The 26,713-nt window shown below is 40.1% G+C and overlaps 1 protein-coding gene across 1 annotated transcript in view; it reads left to right on the top strand.

Annotated features, from left to right (window-relative positions):
- CDH12 (cadherin 12) overlaps nt 1-26,713 on the top strand; it is a 1,379,166-nt gene that overhangs the window by 293,412 nt on the left and 1,059,041 nt on the right. The gene's annotated exons all lie outside the window — the stretch shown is intronic.

Raw genomic sequence — 26,713 nt, 5'->3', positions numbered from 1 at the left:
GGGGTTCTGCCCCTCGTCAGTGCAAAGTGGAGATCTGGCTCGGTTGATTGAGAGGCGTCTGACAGGGATCCAAGGGTCAACATTGGACCACAATGAGTAGTCTGCTGCTGGAGTCATTGCTTCAATAGCTTCAAGGGCCACCACACACAGATATATCCAGGACATAGGCTACAAGTATCACATTCCTTATGCCAAACCACTCATGAGCAATAGACAACTCCAGAAGAGTCTTATCTGGTCCTAGAAGAAAAAGAACTGGACTATTGTCCAGTGGTCTAAGGTGTTGTTTTCAGATGAAAGTAAATTTTGCATTTCATTTTGAAATCAAGGTCCCAGAGTCTGGATGAAGAGTGGAGAGGCACACAATCCAAACTGCTTGAGGTCTAGTGCGAAGTTTCCACAATCAGTGATGGTTTGGGGAACCATGTCATCTGCTGATGTAGGTCCACTGTGTTTTTTCAAGACCAAAGTCAGTGGAGCCAGCTACCAGGAAATTTTAGAGCACTTAAAGCTTCCCTCTGCTGACAAGCTTTTTGGAGATGGAAATTTCATTCTCCAGCAGGACTTGGCACTTGTCCAAACTGCAAAAAGTACCAATACCTGCTTTAAAAATAACAGTATTACTGTGCTTGATTGGCCAGCAAACTTGCTTGACCTTAACCCCATAGAGAATCTATGAGGTATTTTCAAGAGGAAGATGAGAGACACCAGACCAAACAATACAGACGAGCTGAAGGCTGCTATAAAAGCCAAATGGGCTTCCTTAACACCGCAGCAGTGCCAGAGGCTGACCACCTCCATGTCACACCGCATCAATTCAAAATGAGCCCAGACCGAGCATTCAGTGCATTTACTGAACATACATTATGGTACTTCAATATTTCAGATTTTAAAATCATTTCTCAAGATGGTGATATAAAGTATTCTAATTTACCGAGATAATGACTTTTAATCATCAACATTAACAGAAATAAACACATGCATTAGATCATTCTGTTTACAATGACTCTATATAATATATGAGTTTCATTTTTTGCATTGAAGAACTGAAATAAATTAACTTTTTGATGATATTCTAATTTAGTGAGAAGCAAATGTAAGTGTTGATTGCATGATATACCTCATTTAGGGAAATGACTTGCAATCTGGATGTACATTCATATCTATTTTAGAGAAGAGGTTAAACATGCAATCAGATGATCACTTGTACAATATTATGAACAGTGTCTCTATCATAAAATGTTGTCCTGTTGGTATCCTCCTTTTAGCACTGCCTGTGAGAAGGCAGATTAGACAACGTGCTAACATTAAGAGCACAGGAACTTCAGCAGGCTGACAAATCATTGGCACCTCATGATCTTGTTGTTAATGGTTTGTGTTATCTGTTGTAACTTTGGATTAAACTGCCAGGTTCAGAGCAAGCTCTTTAATTTGTAGTTACAAATGGCGGTATAACACTTTCTCTGAATATATGACACAGTTTGTGGAGGGGATAGTGTGCTGGCATGGTGTGTCATAATAATTACTGTAATGGTATTTTATGCATTTACAATTGAACCAGTTTCTGAATAAGAAATCTGATGTTTACTAATAGAGCTGAATACTTTATAAAGGCTAAAATAATATCAACAAAACTAGTACCTCCTTAAATGATCAATAGCAGCAGCTGGGAGTCTGAAACATGTAATCAGTGTAAAACATTGTATACAACCATAATAAAAAGAAGACACTGTTGTTGGTTAAAGTGAATGTGTGTTAGGTGTTGAGTTCCTGCCGCTGCACAGGGGGAATCTCGAGCCCCCTCTGCTGCAGTCTCCCATTCTCCTTCAGCCGCAGTGGAGCCTGCTCAGCAAAGACATCGGTCTCATTTCCTGGCTCAGCCAAATACTGCATGTTTGGTTACTGCTGCCCTTCCAGGTTCAGCCATTATAGCCAGTACTGTTCAGTGGCAAGCAAGCGCTCCTGGGACTAAGTCCTGCTTTTCTCCTTCTGAGCATGCCCAAGGGAAGACCTCTCATTGGAGGTCAGGGGTCACATGCTTAGGTCCTGTAGAAGCTCCTATTAGTCCACTAGGAAGGTCCTGGAGAGCTACAGCTATAAAAGGTTCTCATGGCCGCACGGCCATGCGCTAGTATAAACCTGTTATTGTGTGTGTGTGGTTGTATGCCTGTTCAGGTGATTGCTACTTAATCATTCCCATTCCTAGTGATGCTAAATGCCATGAATGTTGGAGTTAACTAGCGCCTGACAGGGCTAATCTATACACAAGAGCAGGATCTGTAATGCGTCTAACCTGCAGTGACCGCCAGAGCGGTGCAGTACGCACTCTGTGCGGCTATCTTCTATTACTCCTGACAATCGGTCAGTGTAGGGTGGGAACTCCCGCTTGATCTCTGCATCTGACTCAGGGTGTCCTCAGGCACAGGTTCAAAAGCCACCGAGGGTCAGAGCGGGATCAATCACCAGCATAGTGGGGGTGAATTGCAGGGATCCCACTAGTATTCATTTGCTGCTCCCTGTGACAGCTAACAGGGCACAGCGTTTCCTTGAATCCCTGTGACTCTGTGATGCAGCAGAGTTCACTCCTCTACAGACCGGGTGACGGAACCCGTGTCTATTATGGTGTAGTACCACCCTATAGTGTCGCCATTACCTAGCAGCAGGTTTCACTCCTGCATGGTGGACCCCGGGGCTGCGAACGCACCTTTACTATCGTTATATTTACTCGGTGCGTTCAGCCAGCCCTAACAGTGTGATCATCAACTTTAACCCCTTAAGATACCAGAATGTTCAATAGATGCCCTTGCCTAGCTTACAGTGTAATAAAGACAATGGTCAAATAAGCTTAAATGATGGAGTCACATATGTGATCTTACCTAGAAGTAGATGTAGCTTGAAGCTACCTTTAGGGTGATAAGTAATATCTTTGTGTGTAGTCCTTACATGGTGGATGCCACAGGTAACAGATACCTTGGAAGCCAAAGTACATTCATGCTGCCAGATCTTCTTGTTATTAATCCATAACTCAGGAAAGTAACATGAACGTTTTCAGATTAGCTATCCAAGAGTCCCATACTTATGCAGTAGTATCTCTGCCAAGGCACTTCAGGTGGTGGCATGGGTTTCAGGAGCAGGCATATGACGCAATGCACTGGAAAGTAGGATGGCTTTTCAGAACACAAAGCCACCATGTTTTGAGCACCCTTTAAGAGACGTCAGTGTACACATATGGGATACTCCAAGAGCTAACTTAAAAATGTTACTTTTAGCAGTAGTGAACACAGCATCTTCTTCTAAATGTGGTACTTTTTATTGGCTATAAATGTGGCCTCATTTTAATGTCTGTATTATGGCTGCAACTCCTAATCTCTGCAGTTCCTCTAACCTCAACTCAGATCACCATAGATGCAGCTCTTCCTTAGGTTGAAAATAACTGCAGAGGATCAAAGTCTTGTAGCCATAGTCTAATACTAAAATTTGGTCCATAAAATAGACATCAGATCATATTTTTCTCCATTTGTGGATTAAATCTTTTGATGCTAAAACCTTACTGCCATATATTTTGGTGATCAGAACAGTGTAAGAACAGGAAGGTGTGCAGGTATAACTCATGTGTGATATTTTGAAAGATTATTATGTATCTTTAGGTAAAAATATCAGGACATTTTGAAGCATAATAATTGCAAACGTCATCAAAATTTTCAAATTTGTGCATACTACAGCAAATCAGTTACTGTGTGTGTGCTGTATAATGTAATGACATACCATAGCATAACATAAACCTATGATTAATGGTGTTGCTTTCTTTATATTTTTTCCACTCTATCACTCAGCAAAAGAAACTAACTCGCAAGTGCTACCTTGGATAGGTATCTGCCCTATAAGTCAATATCCGACCCTGTAGCAAGCCTTGCAACATGACAAAGGATAAGTGTTAAGCTATAAATTACTATACAGACAGGCTGTTTCAGGGTTAACCACTTGTCATTGAACTCTGCCTAACTGTGACATGTTTGAGGCAATGAGGGGGAAGTACTCCTTCTCCACTTAGACGTCCATGCATGATGAGTAAGGGCCGTGATGCACATGCTTGACAGCCTCACATATGCCTATGCCAGATCATGTATCATGATTCCTGCTCATCTAAATTTGGCCTCAATGAGGCCACTTGAGTATGGTGTCTTTTAACAATGCTCAGTGGGTGTGCTATTCAGATTTGGGTTTGCTCATGAGAGATTGTCTCTTCAGAGAGGAAGAGGACTAGAACTCTAGTGCCACCTATTGGAAGTAGCAATCCTAACAGCCAATGTCAACCCTTTAACGAGCCTTGTCACGTGACTTAGGATAATAGCCAAACCAGAATCTCAATTTGCCGACACTGTGTTTCGGGGTACTGCCCCTTGTCAGTGCAAAATGGAGATCTGGTTTGGCTGACTGAGAGGCGTCTGACCGGGATCCAAGAAGTATTGTTTCTCCTTGCGGAGAGTGACATGATAAGCATGTCGAGGTGAGGAGACTTAAAGCTGCAATGCTCCTCATGAGACATGAACATCCTGAAACAATCTGTCTGTAGATTAGATTCAAGCAAGTATTCCTGATCATGTTGCAATGTTCAGGGTTAATTAAAGGGTCAGACATTGAGTTAGACAGTAGATTCCTCTTCGAGGTGATTCTTGTGACTTTCAATTAAAGAGTGCATTTGCATATTTTTAACCCATACAGCTCGTCTAATTAAGGTTAAGTTCCCACAATGATTTTTTGATTTTTCATAGCCTAAGTATTTGGTGAGTTTTCTTAAGTTACAGGTTCATTTTTTGCCTGTTGTGTCTTTGAATATTCTTTCAATTAGAATGTATTCACACACTAGAGATTTGCTGAAGTAATGTTTGCAACTGTAAATCAGTACTATTCATCTAAATGTGTTTGACTCGGCTGCAAGCACATAGATTTTCGCAAGCCACATCTGTCATGATCTCCATGGCCAGAGAACTAGCATAAGCCTCAATAGGAACAAGCTCTTGGAAGATGTAACTATACTGACCATGAACTAAACCTACCGCATCATCTAGAAGTAGCCAGGTAGCATGTCCTACTTTTTATCCCTATATGCCCAGCGCCGGCCGGAGAACTAAATAATGCTAGCAGAGGGAAATATAAGACCTGACTCACCTCTAGAGAAATGCCCAAAAAGGAGACAGAGGCCCCCCACATATATTGGCGGTGATTTTAGAAGAAATAACAAACGCAGCAGGAAAATAGTTTAAGCAAATTTGAGGTCCGCTTTCTAGATAGCAGAAGACAGAAAGCATACTTTCATGGTCAGTAGAAAACCCTAACAAAACACATCCAGAAATTACTTTAGGACTCTGGCATTAACTCATAATACCAGAGTGGCAATTCCTGATCAACAAGAGCTTTCCAGACACAGTAACGAAACTGCAGCTGTGAACTGGAACCAAAATACAAAAACAAAACATGGACGAACGTCCAACTTATCTAGTAGATGTCTGGGAGCAGGAACAAGCACAGAGAGGCTTCTGATAACATTGTTGACCGGCAAGCATCTAACAGAGAAGCCAGGTTATATAGCGACACCCAGATCTAATCAGAACAGGTGAACAGGGAAGATGATGTCACAAGTTCAATTCCACCAGTAGCCACCGGGGGAGCCCAGAAACCAAATTCACAACAGTACCCCCCCCTCAAGGAGGGGGCACCGAACCCTCACCAGAACCACCAGGGCGATCAGGATGGGCCCTATGAAAGGCACGAACCAGATCAGAGGCATGAACATCAGATGCAGTGACCCAAGAATTATCCTCCTGGCCGTATCCCTTCCACTTGACCAGATACTGGAGTCTCCGTCTGGAAACACGGGAGTCTAGGATTTTTTCCACAACGTACTCCAACTCACCCTCAACCAACACCGGAGCAGGAGGCTCAACGGAAGGCACAACCGGTGCCTCATACCTGCGCAATAACGACCGATGAAAAACGTTATGAATAGAAAAGGATGCAGGGAGGTCCAAACGGAAGGAAACAGGGTTAAGAATCTCCAATATTTTATACGGACCGATGAACCGAGGCTTAAACTTAGGAGATGAGACCCTCATAGGGACAAAACGAGAAGACAACCACACCAAATCTCCAACACAAAGCCGAGGACCAACACGAAGGTGAAGGTTGGCAAAAAGCTGAGTCTTCTCCTGGGACAACTTTAAATTGTCCATCACCTGCCCCCAGATATGATGCAATCTCTCCACCACCGCATCCACTCCAGGACAATCCGAGGATTCCATCTGACCGGAGGAAAATCGAGGGTGGAACCCCGAATTACAGAAAAACGGGGACACCAAAGTGGCAGAGCTGGCCCGATTATTGAGGGCGAACTCCGCCAATGGCAAAAAAGCAACCCAATCATCCTGGTCAGCAGACACAAAACACCTCAGATATGTCTCCAGGGTCTGATTAGTCCGCTCGGTCTGGCCATTAGTCTGAGGGTGAAAAGCAGACGAAAAAGACAAATCTATGCCCATCCTAGCACAGAATGCCCGCCAAAATCTAGACACAAATTGGGTTCCTCTGTCAGAAACGATATTCTCAGGAATACCATGCAAACGAACAACATTTTGAAAAAACAGGGGCACCAACTCGGAAGAAGAAGGCAATTTGGGCAGGGGAACCAAATGGACCATCTTAGAAAAACGGTCACACACCACCCAGATGACAGACATCTTCTGAGAAACAGGCAGATCTGAAATAAAATCCATCGAGATGTGTGTCCAAGGCCTCTTAGGAATAGGCAAGGGCAACAACAATCCACTAGCCCGAGAACAACAAGGCTTGGCCCGAGCACAAACGTCACAAGACTGCACAAAGCCTCGCACATCTCGTGACAGGGAAGGCCACCAGAAGGATCTTGCCACCAAATCCCTGGTACCAAAAATTCCAGGATGACCTGCCAATGCAGAAGAATGTACCTCAGAGATGACTCTACTGGTCCAATCATCAGGAACAAACAACCTATCAGGCGGACAACGATCCGGTCTATCCGCCTGAAACTCCTGCAAGGCCCGCCGCAGGTCTGGAGAAACGGCTGACAAGATAACTCCCTCCTTAAGAATACCTGTAGGTTCAGAGTTACCAGGCGAGTCAGGCTCAAAACTCCTAGAAAGGGCATCCGCCTTAACATTCTTAGAACCCGGTAGGTACGATACCACAAAATTAAACCGAGAGAAAAATAATGACCAGCGCGCCTGTCTAGGATTCAGGCGCCTGGCGGTCTCAAGATAGATCAAATTTTTGTGGTCAGTCAATACCACCACCTGATGTCTGGCCCCCTCGAGCCAATGGCGCCACTCCTCAAACGCCCACTTCATGGCCAAAAGCTCCCGATTCCCAACATCATAATTCCGCTCAGCGGGCGAAAATTTACGGGAAAAGAAGGCACAAGGCCTCATCACGGCGCAGTCAGAACTTTTCTGCGACAACACTGCCCCAGCCCCGATCTCAGAAGCGTCGACCTCAACCTGAAAAGGAAGAGTCACATCAGGCTGACGCAACACAGGGGCAGAAGAAAAACGGCGCTTAAGCTCCTGAAAGGCCTCCACAGCATCAGGGGACCAATTAGCAACATCAGCACCCTGTCTAGTCAAATCGGTCAATGGCTTAACGACATCCGAAAAACCAGAAATAAATCGACGATAAAAGTTGGCAAAGCCCAAAAATTTCTGAAGACTTTTAAGAGAAGAGGGCTGCGTCCAATCACAAATAGCTTGAACCTTGACAGGATCCATCTCAATGGAAGAGGGAGAAAAAATATATCCCAAAAAGGAAATTCTCTGAACCCCAAAAACGCACTTAGAACCCTTGACACACAGAGAATTAGACCGCAAAACCTGAAAAACCCTCTTAACTTGCCGGACATGAGAGTCCCAATCATCCGAAAAAATCAGAATATCATCCAGATACACTATCATAAATTTATCCAAAAAATCGCGGAAAATATCATGCATAAAGGACTGGAAGACTGAAGGGGCATTAGAAAGACCAAAAGGCATCACCAAATACTCAAAATGGCCCTCGGGCGTATTAAATGCGGTTTTCCACTCATCCCCCTGCCTGATCCGCACCAAATTATACGCCCCACGGAGATCAATCTTAGAGAACCACTTGGCCCCCTTTATGCGAGCAAACAAATCAGTCAGCAACGGCAATGGGTATTGATATTTAACCGTGATTTTATTCAAAAGCCGATAATCAATACATGGTCTCAAAGAGCCGTCTTTTTTTTGACACAAAGAAAAAACCGGCTCCTAAGGGAGATGACGATGGACGAATATGTCCCTTTTCCAAGGACTCCTTTATATATTCTCGCATAGCAGTATGTTCAGGCACAGACAGATTAAATAAACGACCCTTTGGGTATTTACTACCCGGAATTAAATCTATAGCACAATCGCACTCACGGTGCGGAGGTAGTGAACCCAGCTTGGGTTCTTCAAAGACGTCACGATAATCAGACAGGAACTCAGGGATTTCAGAGGGAATAGATGATGAAATGGACACCAAAGGTACGTCCCCATGAGTCCCCTTACATCCCCAGCTCAACACAGACATAGCTCTCCAGTCAAGGACTGGGTTGTGAGACTGCAGCCATGGCAATCCCAGCACCAAATCATCATGTAGATTATACAGCACCAGAAAACGAATAGTCTCCTGGTGATCCGGATTAATACACATAGTCACTTGTGTCCAGTATTGTGGTTTATTATTAGCCAATGGGGTGGAGTCAATCCCCTTCAGAGGAATAAGAGTCTCCAAAGGCTCTAAATCATACCCACAACGATTGGCAAAGGACCAATCCATAAGACTCAAAGCGGCGCCAGAGTCGATATAGGCGTCCGTGGTAATAGATGACAAAGAGCAAATCAGGGTCACAGACAAAATAAATTTAGACTGTAAAGTGCCAATGGGAACGGATTTATCAAGCTTTTTAGTACGCTTAAAGCATGCTGATATAACATGAGTAGAATCCCCACAATAGAAACACAACCCATTTTTCCGTCTAAAATTCTGCCGCTCGCTTCTGGACAGAATTCTATCACACTGCATGTTTTCTGGCGTCTTCTCAGTGGACACCGCCAGATGGTGCACTGGTTTGCGCTCCCGCAGACGCCTATCGATCTGAATGGCCATTGTCATGGACTCATTCAGACTTGCAGGCACAGGGAACCCCACCATAACATCCTTAATGGCATCAGAAAGACCCTCTCTGAAAGTAGCCGCCAAGGCACACTCATTCCACTGAGTAAGCACAGACCATTTACGGAATTTTTGGCAGTAAATTTCAGCTTCATCTTGCCCCTGCGATAGGGACATTAAAGTTTTTTCTGCCTGAAGTTCCAAATGAGGTTCCTCATACAGCAAGCCCAAGGCCAGAAAAAACGCATCCACATTGCGCAACGCAGGATCCCCTGGTGCCAATGCAAAAGCCCAATCTTGAGGGTCGCCGCGGAGCAAGGAAATCACAATCCCAACCTGCTGTGCAGGGTCTCCAGCAGAACGAGATTTCAGGGACAAAAATAACTTACAATTATTTCTAAAATTCTGAAAGCTAGATCTATTCCCTGAGAAGAATTCCGGCAAAGGAATTCTCGGCTCTGATACCGGAGCATGAACAACAAAATCTTGCAAACTTTGTACTTTCGTGGCGAGATTATTCAAACCTGCAGTTACACTCTGTAGATCCATTATAGACAGGTGAACATAGAGCCATTCAAAGATTAGAAGGAGAGAGAAAAAAAAGAAAGACTGCAGCATAGACAGACTGGCAAGTGATCCAATTAAGAGCACACTAACTACTAGAGAAAAAAAAAAAAAAATTTTCAGCAGACTTCTTATTTCTCTCCTTTCTCAGCCAAGGATTTTAACCCTTTAGTGTGGCCGGTCAAACTGTCATGATCTCCATGGCCAGAGAACTAGCATAAGCCTCAATAGGAACAAGCTCTTGGAAGATGTAACTATACTGACCATGAACTAAACCTACCGCATCATCTAGAAGTAGCCAGGTAGCATGTCCTACTTTTTATCCCTATATGCCCAGCGCCGGCCGGAGAACTAAATAATGCTAGCAGAGGGAAATATAAGACCTGACTCACCTCTAGAGAAATGCCCAAAAAGGAGACAGAGGCCCCCCACATATATTGGCGGTGATTTTAGAAGAAATAACAAACGCAGCAGGAAAATAGTTTAAGCAAATTTGAGGTCCGCTTTCTAGATAGCAGAAGACAGAAAGCATACTTTCATGGTCAGTAGAAAACCCTAACAAAACACATCCAGAAATTACTTTAGGACTCTGGCATTAACTCATAATACCAGAGTGGCAATTCCTGATCAACAAGAGCTTTCCAGACACAGTAACGAAACTGCAGCTGTGAACTGGAACCAAAATACAAAAACAAAACATGGACGAACGTCCAACTTATCTAGTAGATGTCTGGGAGCAGGAACAAGCACAGAGAGGCTTCTGATAACATTGTTGACCGGCAAGCATCTAACAGAGAAGCCAGGTTATATAGCGACACCCAGATCTAATCAGAACAGGTGAACAGGGAAGATGATGTCACAAGTTCAATTCCACCAGTAGCCACCGGGGGAGCCCAGAATCCAAATTCACAACACACATCCAGGTAAATAAACCAATTTCTGTAAGTAAATCAAAGTAATGGAATTATTGAAGGACCTGCAAAATTATTTGCTGTTAAATTATGCATTTTGAAAATAATTGACAAAATATCAAGATTAAATGTTTCAACTACACTGTGTAAAAGATTAAAACACCCCTATTAATTGCCCCTAACATATGGATAATTAAAAGCAATATAGTAGGCATATTTATAAAAATTGGTCCACATGGACCTCTGGGCATCCAATCACAATGATTCTCCTAATTTTCCTTATGTATATGTACATTTGGCTCTGCTATATTATGTCTATGCATGTAAAAGACCATTCAACTGATTTGGATTTTCTTCTTGATTTAAAATGAACAAAAATATAAACAAGTCACATTTGTCTTTGCTCCCATTTTTCCTGAGCTGAACTCAGACTCTAAGACTTTTTGTTTGTGCACAAAAGGCCTTTTTCTTTCAAATATTGTTCACAAATGTTCTACATCTGAAATCTGTGTTAGTGAGCTCTTCTTCCTTGCCAAGATAATCCATCCACCTTATAGTGAGGCATATCAAGATGCTGATTAGACAGAATGGTTAGTGCACAGGTGTGGCTTAGAGTGGCCATAATAAAAGGCCCCTCTAAAATGTGTAGTTTTACAGTATTGAGGTGGTCTGGGAGGGGGGCTTAGAAGACAAGTCAGTATCTGGGGTGACCACCATTTGCCTCACGCAATGCAATGCATCTCCTTCAAACAGAATGGATCAAGTTATTGATTGTGGCCTGTAGAATGTTGTTCCACTCCTAGATTTTTGTTCAGTTTATTTGTCAAAAAACCTGCATTTTTTTACAGTAGCAGAAAAATGGACGAAAATTTAAATCTCTCAACCTCACAATATGGGCACTACTGGGGCATAATCCATGAAGAGATCTATCATCTGTCATTCAGATTATGTATTGAAAGTCAAATCAATTTCTGCTGTATAAAAATTCCAGTTTTATTCTCAAACTTTTTTATTGAGTTTAATGAGGAAGTAGAGATTTTCACTAAAGCCCAATTTTGGAGAATTTTGCTGTCTATTGACAGCAAAATCTGCAAAATTATAAATTAACATTGAATTGCTTCCACTCCTATCAGTGTTTCTTTGCTGTTGTTTTTGATACATCCTTACCACCTATCCCTACATTAAATCAAGATTTGCAACTGTAAAATTCCCTACAAGTAATACAGGATTTGATGTGGATGTTATCTTCACCAAATCCGGCACATGTTCCCTTATACGTTTGTGTTATTGCATATAAACTCTGGACTGTGGACATGATTCTATACAGCTAGAAATACAAAATATTATAGTGTTCTTATTTTACTAAAGCAGTCAAAGACATTTCAGAAAATAAAGTTTTACTCCAAGTAAGTGTTATCAATATATATTTTTTTAGCACCGAAATCATCTAAATCATGGTGACAATTTAGGAAGCATATGTAAGCATTAACTAAGCAATTTACCAATTGAAGTGGGCTGCCACTACTGTAAGAGTTGAACACAGAAGTGATAAAGCTTGGCAATGCTTAAATAAAATGGAATAAGAAATCATTTTGACAGAGCCCAGATATCAGCCTGGTCTGCTGTTTATTGTCTTTTCTCTTCTTTCAAGGTCAACATTTCCAGGTTTATGTGGTTTAGATTGTATATGACAGTGTTCCAGGAAATGTAAGAACACACAAGTAATGTTTTTTATGTTTTGTAAAGTAGATCAATGAATGTTAACTCCTATTGGGGAGTATATACCGCAAGGCAAAATGTTGCAGGAAACAAAACCACAAACTATAGGATGTGATGTATTAATTATACATTATGCACTGCACAAGCCAAAGCTATCCATCAGCTGTATCTGTACAGCCATATGTTAGTGGCATAGGTTTATTGTTGAGTAATATTTACCTCCAAGACACCTACGTATAACAATTAGTGCTTGATTTCTGTTGGAAATGAAACTTCATCTGTCTCTTTAGATCTCTTTCAGAGCATTTTCTATTGTGGACTGAGAAATCAAGCTATTAGCTGAACGCATACTTAATTTCTTTATTCAATATGTTTAGCTTGGCTACTGAGATCTCGATCTGAGAGTGTGCCGCCTCCGGCGGACATCTTTCCTTTATCCACCACAGTGACAAAAATGGAAGTGCGGGGACTCCACCGACATTTTGTGAAGGCCCGCCAAACACCCCTTACTCCCAGCTGAGGGTTCTGCAGCATTTCCCCACTCCTGCCGCTGTCGCCAACTTCCAGGAGCAGCCCTGCTTCACTGTGACCCCGCACCAACGCAGTTGCTCCCCGATAAGATTCATTCAGATTACAAAAAGCACCCCCATTTTCCTCCCAATTATTTTGAGAAAATGTGCATTTTATAATTCAAAACTATGGTATATAGAGCTGAAATATTTCCTAACACTGCACAATGGTGATTGTGGCATCACACGGGAGGGTTCTACTAATCTATTCCCTCCATTTTTATGTCCTGATAATAAATACAATGATATATTCTATATGTTAAACATAATTATTTCAAAATTGTTTAAAAAAGACAAAAATATCCACTGTAATATAAAAAGAAACAGAAAACACAGAGACCAGATGGCACCTTAAAGTGTATAGTGCAAAAAATGACATAAATATAAAACCATTTTTAATTGAGCCAGTTGTGTTTTTTATATTTTTAAGTCAGTGAAACATTTTTCAAATGGCAGTGTACAACATGACAATAAGGAAAAAAAACACAAAACATAACCTAATAGGACAAATTATTTTTTGCAAAAATGTTGAAAAAACAGTTTGGTTGACGGAACCTTAAAATGGTAAAATATTAGTTTTGTTCTGTAGACAAGCTGAATAAAATGGCATTTATATCGGTTCCCTTACTTGCTCTATCATATATGCTCCATTTAAGAAATGCAGTGATCAAAAGGACTGAGGCTTCAGCTGCAGGGCCTCCCACTACTGCTTCTCCCATGCCGATTGCAGACTGATGTGAAATAACCAGTCTTTTTTAGTTATCTAGGGATCTGCAAACATGTACACTTTATGATAAGTTCAATATACACATCAACCCTATTCACCAGTGCAAGCATATTAGAAAATGTAGGCAATTTTCTGATAATTAGTAACAGCTATAAAGCAAAATTACATCTGCAGAACATGTTATTTATTTCATTGCAAAGCTGTAGACAATAATGGATGCAATAAATAGAACCTGTCAGATTTTTATTTTCCTCTAAAATAGCCATAAATATCATAAGCTTTTGGTCATGTGCTTTCTATACTTGTTTTTTTAGCCCCAGAAGTGGCCTAATTTTTATGAAAAGTAATCTTAAAGGACTTTATTCAAATTATCAGACTGCAAGCAAGGAGGTAAAGGTATTGTTCTAAGAAGCCAAGCCCTATTCCTTCCCAATCTTACTTAGTTGACACCCTTGAGGAAACCTTGCCTCATCCCAAGCTCTGACCTCAGAGACATTATTCATGCTATATTGAGTTTAATTAGGATAGAGCCTGCTTGATGCTTTAGGACAGTATTTTCTCCTTCAAAATTTCAGACTGAAAAATAACATATGTCTACGGCTCAGGCTAATATATGGTGATTAACCCCTTCACTGCCTATGACATATAGGTACATCATAAGTAGTAATAGGTGAACCCGTGGATCTTCAGGGCCAAACATCTAAAAAAGGTTTGATTTGGTTATCATAATGGTACCCAATCTCAGATCCCAAATCAGGACCCCATTCAGATGAACAGGGGGCCCAAATTTCCATTGTTTGCCACGCTGTCATCTGCATGACAGTACTGAAAATACGCATTCTGATTGGCAGAAAGATCATTTCCTGAAGTCAGAGACAGTGTGAGACAGTAGCTGTGACACACGATAAAGTTTATTTCCTAAATAATAAAAAAAGGAGTCTGTCATTATTTCAATTAAAGAACTTTATTCTGGCTGGGTTTTTTTTTCAAAGTAACTATGGGATTAATAACGCATAGATGCCCATTACTAACCCATCGTCTTGATGGCAGCAGCCATAAAACAACTGACATCAACCCTACAAATGTTGCCCCACTTGCCACCACACGAGAGCAATGTGGGGCCCCTGTATTCTTGATAATCAGCCATGATAAAGCTGACAGCTGAGGGTTGCAGCCTGCAGCTGTCAGTTTTGCCAGTGCTGGTAATCAAAAAGAGAAGAGACCCTACATAATTGTTTTTTGAAAATGTTTTTCTAGCAAAGGAACCAGCTGATAAATAATGTAATCAGCGGCGCACGTCTCGCTGTTATCATCAGCAGCAGGTGTAGGCTGATTGTAGTAGTACTCTCTCATCAATACCTGTGATCTTTGTTAACCTTTTTACCTCTGGTCACAGTTGCTGGCTCATGCTGTCATCTGACAGCATGGGAGATGCAGTTCTCTGACCGGTGTTGTGTCTGGTGCTCTTATTCAAATGACAGAGTGGGAAACACCTAATCTTTGGTGTTCCAAACCCAGACAGTAACATGGACTTCCTGAAGAAGTCTGTGTTCGGGGTCTGTGCAAGAACACTAGGTGCCCATCTCTACTCTTTGGCTTTGAGCCTACATCTTTCCCAGCACATGACAGAAAATTTGTTCAGCTGTCAAATGACTCTAACAGCTGTTGGTGGAATCGCGACAGTGGCATTTAACTTGCAATAACTGGATGCGCGTTACAAACCCAACCCATCAACACCCCTGTCATATGATAAAGGAATGCCGATGGGTTGTCAAAACAACCAGGGGTCTGCAGAAGACCCCTGGCTTATCATTGCAGATCTCCAGCCCTTAGCCGGTATTCATAAGAGATGATGATTTCTGCTACACATAGCAGGGTGGAAGCCAAAGCACAAGCAATCAGATCATTGCAGCTTCAAGTCTCCTAAGGAGACTATTAAAGCAAGTAAAAGGTTGAAAAAAATATTTTAAAAATATTTTAAAAATGTAAAAAATATAAAAATTCAAGTCACCTACCTTTAGTCCAAATAAAACAAAACAAAAAAATCCACATATTTGGTATCTCTGCTTTCAGAAATCTCCAATCTATCTAAACAAAAAACAATTAATCTGATAGCTATATGACATATCAAGAAAAAAAAAATCAAAATGCCAGAATTACAGTTTATTGGTCACCGCAACATTGCAATAAAATGCAATAACAGGTGATTAAAATATTGTATAGCCAAAAATGGCCAAATATAGCCAAAAATGGTATCAATAAAATCAACAGCTTGGTGTCCAAAAAAATAATCCCCCACTCAGCCTCAGATCCCAAAAAATAGAAACGCTCTAGGTCTCAGATATTGGTTCGCAAAAAACAAGCCCTCACAAGGTCATATTGACAGAAAAATAAAAAAAGTTATGGCTATGGGAAGAAGGAGAGCAAAAAATGAAAGCAGAAAATTGTATGTTCAGGAAGGCGTTAAGATAGTAATGGGGAAGTATGTATAACAGAGGTGGATGTTCAGAGAGCTTAAAATAACTGACAGGCTCTCTTTAACCCCTTCATGTCATGACCATTTTCCATTTATTTATTTTTTTCATCCCCTTCTTACCAGAGCCATAACTTTTTATTTTTCTATCAATATAGCCATATGAGGGATTGTTTTTGCAAGACAAGTTACACTTTTGAATGAAATTATTGATTCTAACACATTTTGTACTGGAAAATGGGAAAACATTCCAAGTGCGTTGAAATTGTAAGAAAAAGTTCAATTTCACAATTTTTTATTTTATTAAATTTACTATGATCACTATATTGCATAACTGACCTGTCAATAAAATTCCCCAGGTCAGTACAATTATGGAGAAACCAAACACGTATAGTTTTGGTGCGGAAGAAAGCTTTGGAAATTTGTAAGAAAAAAGCTTTTGTTGCCATATTTTAGACCTTTAACAGTTTCATTTTTTCGGCTGCTTGAGGGCTTATTTTTTTCTCTCTCAGCTGATGTTTTTGCTGATATCATTTGGGTGTACATATAATGTTTTGATCATCTCTTAATGCATTTTAGTGCAATGTTGCAGCAGCCAAAAAGGGTAATTTTGGCGTTCTTGGTTATACCGTTTACAGATTGGATTAATTTCATATTTTGATTGATCAAACTTTCACGATAATACATTTTTTAAATTCTTTTTTATTGTTTTATCGCTAATGGGTCAAAAAGGGGGTGATTTTTTTCATAGTTTTCAAAACTTATTTTTACTTTTTACTGGATTTAATAGTCCCCTTAAGGCTTTGAAGCAGTGATCATCTGATAACTTATGTTGTACATAGATACAGTACAACTACGCACGTATTACAACTACGCTTGACCCTGTTGGCATGTGTGAAATGCCACTGTCAGATGTTGATGGTGGGATTTAAGAGGTTAACAGCTGCAGATGGTGCTCCACTCCATCCTTCGCTGTTAGAAGAACATGGCGGCAGATTAAATCAGCTGTCATGTGCTTGGACAAATGTGGACTTGAATTGTAAGCCTGCATTAAAGGCACGGACAAGACATAAGACTTAAGTTTCCATCATATGTCATGAAGAGGTTAATCATGGGCTGAATATTAAAGACTGAAATAATTAAACTAGTAACTTCTGACCTCAAGCAGAAAACAAATCAGATTTTTATCACTTAGGGCTATATTACGTACTAGTACATGATTGCAAGGGTAATCAATTAAAAAAGGTTCAAGAGCTGAGAACTCTCCACACGTAGCAGATGTTGGCTGTATTAAACATACAGCATCTATTTTTAACATCTGTTACCCAATTCAACCTTGCTATTAATGTCTGACAGCATGTTTCATATAGAATGCATGTTGCGGTAAGCATGTAATAGCTACCAGTTGGGGTCTGTTATAGGCCTTCGTCACTACCATTTTGGACCTTTTCTGCAGCAAACCTACAGACTGAACTTCAAAGGAGACTGCAATTGTCACAATATATAGTAATATTGTGATATTGCAGTTTATAATACAAGCAATCACATGAACATAGGTTCAAGTCTCTTGTGAAAAATCAAAAAAATCAAAACAATGTTTCAAAAAAGTAGAAAAATTTAAATAATCTCTTTTTCCCATTAAAATAGAGAAATGAAAATATAGGAATAAACATGTTTGACAACATTGCGTTTGTAAACCACCAATTTGTCAAATTTTAAAATGAATTAACCTGATCGTTAATGTACTGATAATTTTTCACGGTGATCTGCTGTGAAGACTCTAAGCATGAACTGCGGTGACCTCATCACTTGCATTTTCCCAACTGTCCTGAGGTCACCGCAGTTCAGCCTAGCTGGGAAAGCAGCCTCAGTGACGTCACTGAGGCTGCACTCGCAGCATCTCATTCACCAGCGGTCGCATCATGGCCCCGTCCAGGTTGAAAGCTAATTATCCCTCAGACATTGATTACGGCGTAGGACAGAACGATTTGCAAGTATGGTATATTATTGTTTTTTTTTTATTTTAGTGTTATCACAGAAGAACAAGGGCTTCAGTGGAATTAGGCGAGGTTGTAAGTATCATTTAATTGAGATTTTTATAGGAGTCTGTGTCATTTTTTCAATTAAAGGACTTTACTCTAGGTGTCTGTGTTTTCTTAGGCCGGGGTCTCACTTGTGAGTGCAATGTGAGAAACTTGTGTGAGTCTCTCACATCAATACCCGGCACTGCTGCCGGCACTTGGTACCAGAGCATGCGGTTGCATAGAAATACATGCAGCTGCACGCTTCGGTCCCGAGTGCTGGCAGTAGTGCCGGGTATCGATGCGAGTTTCTCGCATTCACTTGCAAGTATGACCCTGGCCTTGCAATGTGACTATGGGGTTAGTAATGGGGGCATCTTAATGACGCCTCTCCATTACCAACATCAGGGCTTGATGTCACCTGACAGTACAAAGGTGACTTCAACCCCTCAAATATGAACCCGACTTGTCACCACTTCAGGGAAAGTGGGAAGAGCCGGGCAAAGCGCCAGAATTGGGTCATCTAATATATGCAACTTTTCTGGGCAGCTGTGGGCTGCTATTTTTAGGCTGGGGGCCAAGATCAATGGTCTTTAACCAGCTTGAGAATACTAGCCACCATCTGTGAGCTTTAGCAAGGCTGGTTGTCAAAAATGAGAGGGTCCCACGCCGTTTTTTTAAATTATTTATTTAAATAGTTTAAAAAAAGCTTGGGGACTCTTTTATTCTTCATAACCAACTTTGCTGAAACTGATAGCTGAGGTTTGCAGCCCCCAGCTGTGAGTTTTGCCTGGCTTGTTGTCAAAAATAGGGGGAAATCACTTTGGGTTCTTCATTCATTTATTTAGTTACAACGCAGGTGGCAGGTGAGGAATAACTACATCCTGTTGTCACTGTTTGTTTTTTTTTCTGTAATGTACAAAATTACATAAAAAATGCTACAAAAAATGCATGTAAAATTCTGCTAGAAAAAAGTTTTGTATATATATAAAAAAAAAAAAAAATAAATAAAAGTGTATGAAGAAGTCTTAATGGGTTCAAGTCAATTTCCACCGTATTTTTATAACACTTTCAGTATTTTTTAGCACTTTACTCAAATATGCTTCATTTCAGAGATAAAATGAATTGAATTGAGGCTGCAGCTGCAGGACTTCCCACTACAACTTATCACTTGCCAATTGCAGACTGATGTGAAATCTTACGGTTTTATAGTCATTTAGGTATGGCAAATATAAAAGCTTTAAAGTATTGTCAGCTCAATACACATATCAACCCTATTCACTAGTGCAGGTATATCAGAGACTAAAAGCAATTTGCTGATAATTATTGACAGCAAAAAAGAGAAGTTGCATTCAAAGTGCTTTTTTTTTTTATATTTCACAATAAAGCTTTAACCAATAATGGGTGCCCCAATGGAATGGAATTATAGTGAAGCCCTCAAATGCTAAAACTCAGGGTATTTTTTTTTCCATTTCAAACAAGCTTAAACTTATCTCTTGCTCATACTGTACTTCTTGCCTAATGGAAAATCTTATTTTTAAATATTGCTACCTATTGGTAAACATACTGGCTATGAAAAATGTATTTATCACCTTTTAATGTTCCATACTATTGCATTACTTTATGGGTTAATTTATTTTAGATTTTATTCAATCGGACTTTCATGAAATCAGCAGTATAGCAGTATAAAGTATATTATGCATATATGTGTATAGAAAGGTGCAGGTTCAAGAATGTTATGTTGGACAAAAATGATTTATTTATTAGACAACATAATAGAATTGAACCTGCACCTCCATTTGTTATGAAGTAAGTATTGAAGATCATGAACTCTGATGAATGCCTGCTTATGAATGGAGAAAGGCTTGAACTGGCCAACAGGAGCGCAGGAGAATCCTATGGTGGGACCATGTACAAGAGTGGGCCACCCCACCTCTTATATGAGCAGTGCTTGGCATGATATACTTGAATCACTATGTACAGACAGAGGCAGCATCTTATTCATTTAACAATCTACCCAGTTCATTGCTGTATAAATTTGTGATTGAGGTCAATGCCACATTTGCATGAAGCTGAAAAGTTGGGTCCTGGAGTTGGTTATTGTTGGGCCATTGGCACCACAGTGTAACACTAAGTGCAAGGCCCTTAGTCTTATTAGGACTGACGCCTAAGTTGCTATGATGAATATTTGGTGCATTTTGCTATGCTGCCTCTTTTTGCATGCAAAAAGCATAGCATATTAGCATTGTATGAAAATGGACATGTATGTAACTGTTATGCTCACTCTGCTTTTTTTTTATGCTGTGAAAATTGAGCTGTGATGCATTTTTAAAACTGCAGCATGTTGATTTATCTTGCTGTAAATATGTGTTATATTTGTGGCTTTTTAGCATAGAGTTGAATGAGATGCGGAAAATCCTCAGATGAAAGTCATAGGTATGAATTTGATGCATTTCCTTCAGTGGAAACACAAAAAAGTAATGAAATCTGCACAAACTAGTTTTATTTAAGATGTAACATACATAGAAGATACAAAAACTGCAACTTAAAAATCACATCAAAAGCACACAAAATACTAATTTTAGAAACGTAGTGTAATTACCGTATTTTTTAGACTATAAGATGCATTTCTCCCAAAATTTGGGGGTAAGATGGGGGTGCATCTTATAATTGGAATGTAATTATAAGGAGTCTGGTGGCAGCAGGAGTAGGGCAATTCTGCTGGCCTGGGCATGGAAGAGGGGGTGTCTGGTGCTCTGACTCTGCTGGGCGATGATCTGACTCCTATACCAGACTGGTGTTGCAGTATTCAGCAGTGCTCAGTGGTGCGGGGGCTCTGCCAACATTTTGTGAAAGCCCAGAGCCCTTCACTTCCATTGCTGCAATACTATGTCCTCCTGGAAAATGGCTGATGGATGCTGCGCATGTGCAGATTGCGATCTTCATTTACCTTACCATAGTCTTCCAGGTCCTAAAGCAGCAAAACAGGTCCAGGCCATCACACTACCTCCATCATATTTTACTGTTTGTATGAGGTTTTTCGAAAATGCTGTGTTACTTCTACACCAAAAGTAACTGGACAAACACCTTCCAAAAAATTCAACTTTTGTATTGTCAGTACAAAGTATTCTCCCAAAAGTCTTTCTGGCAAAACTGAGATGGGCCTTTATGTTCTTATTGCTCAGCAGTGGTATTTGTCTTGGAACTCTGCAATGCAGGACATTTTTTTTCCAGTATCTTTCTTATGGTGGAGCCATGAACACTGATGTGAACTGAGGCAAGTGAGGCCTGCAATTCTTTGGATGTTGTTGTGGGGTCTTTTGTGACCTCTTGGATGAGTCATCGCTGTGCTGTTGGGGTAGTTTTGGTTGGTTGGCCACTACTGGGAAGGTTCACCACTATTTCATGTTTTCACCAGTTGTGGATAATGGCTCTCACTGTGGTTCACTGTAGTCCGAAAGCTTGAGAAATGGCTTTACAACCTTTTCCAGACTGATAGATCTCAATTATTTTGTTCTCATTTGTTGCAGAGTTTATTTGGATTGTGACATTATGTATAGCTCTTGAGGATCTTTTGGTCTACTTCATTTTTATCAGGCAGGTTCTATTTAAGTGATTTCTTGACTGACAACAGGTTTGGCAGTAATCAGGCTAGAATATGGCTAGAAAATTTGCTCTAAGCTTCCCAAAGGTGTGATAAACCAAAGTTGATTTATTTTTAAGGGGGGAAGGCAATCACTTTTTTCACACAGGGCCCTGCGGGTTTGGATTACTTTTATTATTATTAATAAAGACCTATATTTAAAAACTGCATTTTGAGTTAACTTTTTTAATACTTAAATTTGTTTGGTGATCTAAAACATTTAAATGTGCCAAGCATGCAAAAAATAGGAAATCATGAAGGAGGAAAATACTTTTTCACATTACTGTACATACAAAAGATGCAACAACATTGAAGAAATACAGCCATGCTGGGTGAGGTAGATGACTAGTTAGGAATCTCACTCCAATCTTTCTTATTCTCCCTCTGCCTGTTCCCTCCCCTTGCACGTCACTCCTCCATCCCTCTTCCAATCCATAGACTATAATAGGCTGTGTCACATGACACTATACAGAGCTTAAGAACCCCCAAAAATTAAAATTAATACTTTATTGATAAATTTTTAAAAAGTTTATTTTACACTCAAAGTTAAAAATATGTGATGTGTTGCACAATGTTAGGTGTCACAATAGGGATTCCAATATAACAAAGATATAGCGTGAGGTAAAGTAACTGTCCCTATACTCACCCTTCAGAATTTACCCTACCTTCGTTGGCACTCTAGATTAAATTAAATTGGCACCCTCACTCACTCTTTTAAGCCCTGTTAAACACCCTACTAACAAAAGAGTGGAAATAAACAAGCATAAAAAGTAAAATTAGATATGAACATTGGACTTAACTACAACTATAATGTTTAACTAAATGACTAATGATTGGAGATGAGCAAATATGTTGGGAAAACAATCAACAAACATAAATTTGATACGAATATGGCACATTTGGATTCATGATCGCTAACATGAGCTTTTTTCTTAAAATCAGAAAAGTCAATAAGATGTGGTAAAAGTGGGGGAAATAATTGTGTTGCGCTAAAATATTTTAAAGTAGATGATAGATAGAAAAATATATAGATAGAAATATATATATATATATATATATATATATATATATATATATATATATATATATATAGTCATTGCCAAAAATATTCACACCCCTGCAATTCTGTCAGATAATACTCAGTTTCTTCCTGAAAATGATTGCAAACATAAATTATTTGGTATTATTATCTTCATTTAATTTGTCTTAAATGAAAAAACACAAAAAGAATTGTCCTAAAGCCAAATTGGATATAATTCCACACCAAACATAAAAAAGGGGTGGACAAAAGTATTGGCACCGTTCGAAAAATCATGTGATGCTTCTCTAATTTGTGTAATTAACAGCACCTGTAACTTACCTGTGGCTCCTAACAGGTGTTGGCAATACCTAAATCACACTTGCAGCCAGTTGACATGGATTAAAGTTGACTCAACCTCTGTCCTGTGTCCTTGTGTGTACCACATTGAGCATGGAGAAAAGAAAGAAGACCAAAGAACTGTCTGAGGACTTGAGAAACCAAATTGTGAGGAAGCATGAGCAATCTCAAGGCTACAAGTCCATCTCCAAAGACCTGAATGTTCCTGTGTCTGACCTGTGCAGTGTCATCAAGAAGTTTAAAGCCCATGGCACTGTGGCTAACGTCCCTAGATGTGGATGGAAAAGAAAAATTTACAAGAGATTTCAAGGCAAGATTGTGCGGATGTTGGATAAAGAACTTCGACTAACATCCAAACAAGTTCAAGCTGCCCTGCAGTCCAAGGGTACAACAGTGTCAACCCGTACTATCCATCGGCGTCTGAATGAAAAGGGACTGTATGGTAAGAGACCCAGGAAGACCCCACTTCTTACCCCGAGACATAAAAAAGCCAGGCTGGAGTTTGCCAAAACTTACCTGAAAAGGCCTAAAATGTTTTGGAAGAATGTTCTCTGGTCAGATGAGACAAAAGTAGAGCTTTTTGGGCAAAGGCATCAACATAGAGTTTACAGGAGAAAAAAGAGGCATTCAAAGAAAAGAACACGGTCCCTACAGTCAAACATGGCGGAAGTTCCCTGATGTTTTGGGGTTGCTTTGCTGCCTCTGGCACTGGACTGCTTGACCGTGTGCATGGCATTATGAAGTCTGAAGACTACCAACAAATTTTGCAGCATAATTAGGGCCCAGTGTGAGAAAGCTGGGTCTCCCTCAGAGGTCATGGGTCTTCCAGCAGGACAATGACCCAAAACATACTTAAAAAAAACACTAGAAAATGGTTTGAGAGAAAGCACGGGAGACTTCTTTGGTGGCCAGCAATGAGTCCAGACCTGAATCTCATAGAACACCTGGGGAGAGATCTAAAAATGGCATTTTGGAGAAGGCACACTTCAAATATCAGGGACCTGGAGCAGTTTGGCAAAGACGAATGGTCTAAAATTCCAGCAGGGCATTGTAAGAAACTGATGGTTACCGGAAGCGGTTGGTCGCAGTTATTTTGGCTAAAAGTTATGCAACCAAGTATTAGGCTGAGGGTGCCAATACTTTTGTCTGGCTCATTTTTGGAGTTTTTTGTGAAATGATCAATGTTTTGTTTTTTGCCTCATTCTCTTTTGTGTTTTTTCATTTAAGACAAATTAAATGAAGATAATAGTACCAAAGAATTTGTGTTTGCAATAATTTTCAGGAAGAAACTGAGTATTATCTGACAGAATTGCAGGGGTGTCAATACTTTTAGCCATGACTGTATATACTGTATATTCAGTGGGTACGGAAAGTATTCATACCCCTTAAAAATTTTCACTCATTGCTTCATTGCAGCCATTTGGTAAATTCAAAACAGTTCATTTTTTTATCATCAATGTACACTCTGCACCCCATCTTGACTGAAAAAACCAGAAATGTAGTATTTTTTGCAAATGTATTAAAAAAGAAAAACTGAAATATCACATGGTCATAAGTATTCAGACCCTTTGCTCAGTATTGAATAGAAGCACCCTTTTGAGCTAGTACAGCCACGAGTCCTCTTGGGAATAATGCAACAAGTTTTTCACACCTGATTTGGGGATCTTTTGCCATTCTTCCTTGCAGATCCTCTCCAGTTCCTTCAGATTGGATAGTAAGCGCTGGTGAACAGCCATTTTTAGGTATCTCCAGAGATGCTCAATTGGGTTAAGGTCAGGGCTCTGGCTGGGCCAGTCAAGAATGGTCACAGTAGTTCTGAAGCCACTCCTTTGTTATTTTAGCTGTGTGATTAGGGTCATTGTCTTGTTGGAAGGTGAACTTACAGCCAAGTCTGAGGTCCAGAGCACTCTGGAAGATGTTTTCATCCAAGATATCTCTGTATTTGGCTGCATTCATGTTTCCTTCAATGACATCCAGTCATCCTGTCCCTGCAGCTGAAAAACACCACCATAGCATGATGCTATCACCACCATGTTTCACTGTTGGGATTGTATTGGGCAGGTGATGAGCAGTGTCTGGTTTTCTCCACACATACCACTTACAATTATCACTAAAGATTCTGTTGTGACCCTGGCCAGATCTCTGCCTTTCCACAATTTTGTATCTGTGCTCCTTGGCCAGTTCCTTTAACCTCATGATTCTCATTTGGTCTGACATGCACTGTGAGCTGTGAGGTCTTATATACATGTGTGTGCCTTTCCAAATCAAGTCCTTTCAGTTTAATTCAACACAGCTGGACTCCAATGAAGGAGTAGAACCATCTCAAGGAGAATCACAAAGAAATGGAAAGCATGTGACTTACACACGTGGTCAAAATGGTTGGTACCCTTTGTTTAATTACAGAAAAACCCACAATGGTCACATAAATAACTTGAATCTGACAAAAGTAATAATAGCTAAAAAATCTATGAAAATGAGCAAATGCAAGTCTGATATGCCTCCACAGAATTGAAAAAAAAATAAAACTCATGAAATAGGCCTGTACAGAAATGATGGTACCCTTAACTTAATATTTTGCTGCACAACCTTTTGAGGCAATCACTGTAATCAAATAATTCCTAGCTTTCAGTGAGACTTCTGCACCTCTCAACAGATAATGGAGCAAACTGCTCCAGTTGTCTCGCATTTGAAGGTTGCCTTTTCCAGATGGCATGTTTCAGCTCTTTCAAAAGATGCTCAATAGGATTTAGATCAGGGCTCATAGAAGACTACTTGAGAATAGTCCAATTTTTTCCTCTTAGCCATTCTTAGTTGTTTCTATCTGTGTGTTTTGGGTCATTATCATGTTGCAAGACCCATGACCTGCAACTGAAACCAAGCTTTCTGACACTGGGCAGCCCCTTTCTCTCTAGAATCCCTTGATAGTCTTGAGATTTCATTTTACCTTGCACAGATTCTAGACACCCTGTGCCAGATGCAGAAACACAGCCCCAGAACATAACAGAGCCTCCTCCATGTTTCACAGTTGAGACAGTGTTCTTTTCTTGATATGCTTCATTTTTACGTCTGTGAAAATAGAGCTGATGCGCCTTGCCAAAAAGTTCAATTTTTGTCTCATCTGTCCATATGACATTCTCTTATACGCTTTGTAGTTTGGCAAATTCCAGTCTGGCTTTTTTATGATTTTTTTTCAACAATGGTGTCATTCTTGGTCATCTCCCATGAAGTCCACTTGGGCTTGACGGATGGTGCCATCTGACACTGATGTTCCTTGAGCTTGAAGTTCACCTTTAATCTGTTTAGAAGCTTTTCTTGGCTCTTTTATTATCATTCTTATTAAACGTCTCTTTGATTTGTCATCAATTTTCCTCCTGCGGCCACGTCCAGGGAGGTTGGCTTCAGTCCCATGGATCTAAAATTTCTGAATAATATGTGCAACTGTAGTCACATGAACATCAAGCTGCTTGGAGATGGTCTTATAACTTTTACCTTTAATATGTTTGT

The sequence above is a fragment of the Ranitomeya variabilis genome, chromosome 6, assembly GCF_051348905.1.
Source record: "Ranitomeya variabilis isolate aRanVar5 chromosome 6, aRanVar5.hap1, whole genome shotgun sequence".
Taxonomy (NCBI): domain Eukaryota; kingdom Metazoa; phylum Chordata; class Amphibia; order Anura; family Dendrobatidae; genus Ranitomeya; species Ranitomeya variabilis.
The sequence above is the reverse complement of the archived record's forward strand: the minus strand, read 5'-3'. Positions and strand labels throughout refer to the sequence as shown.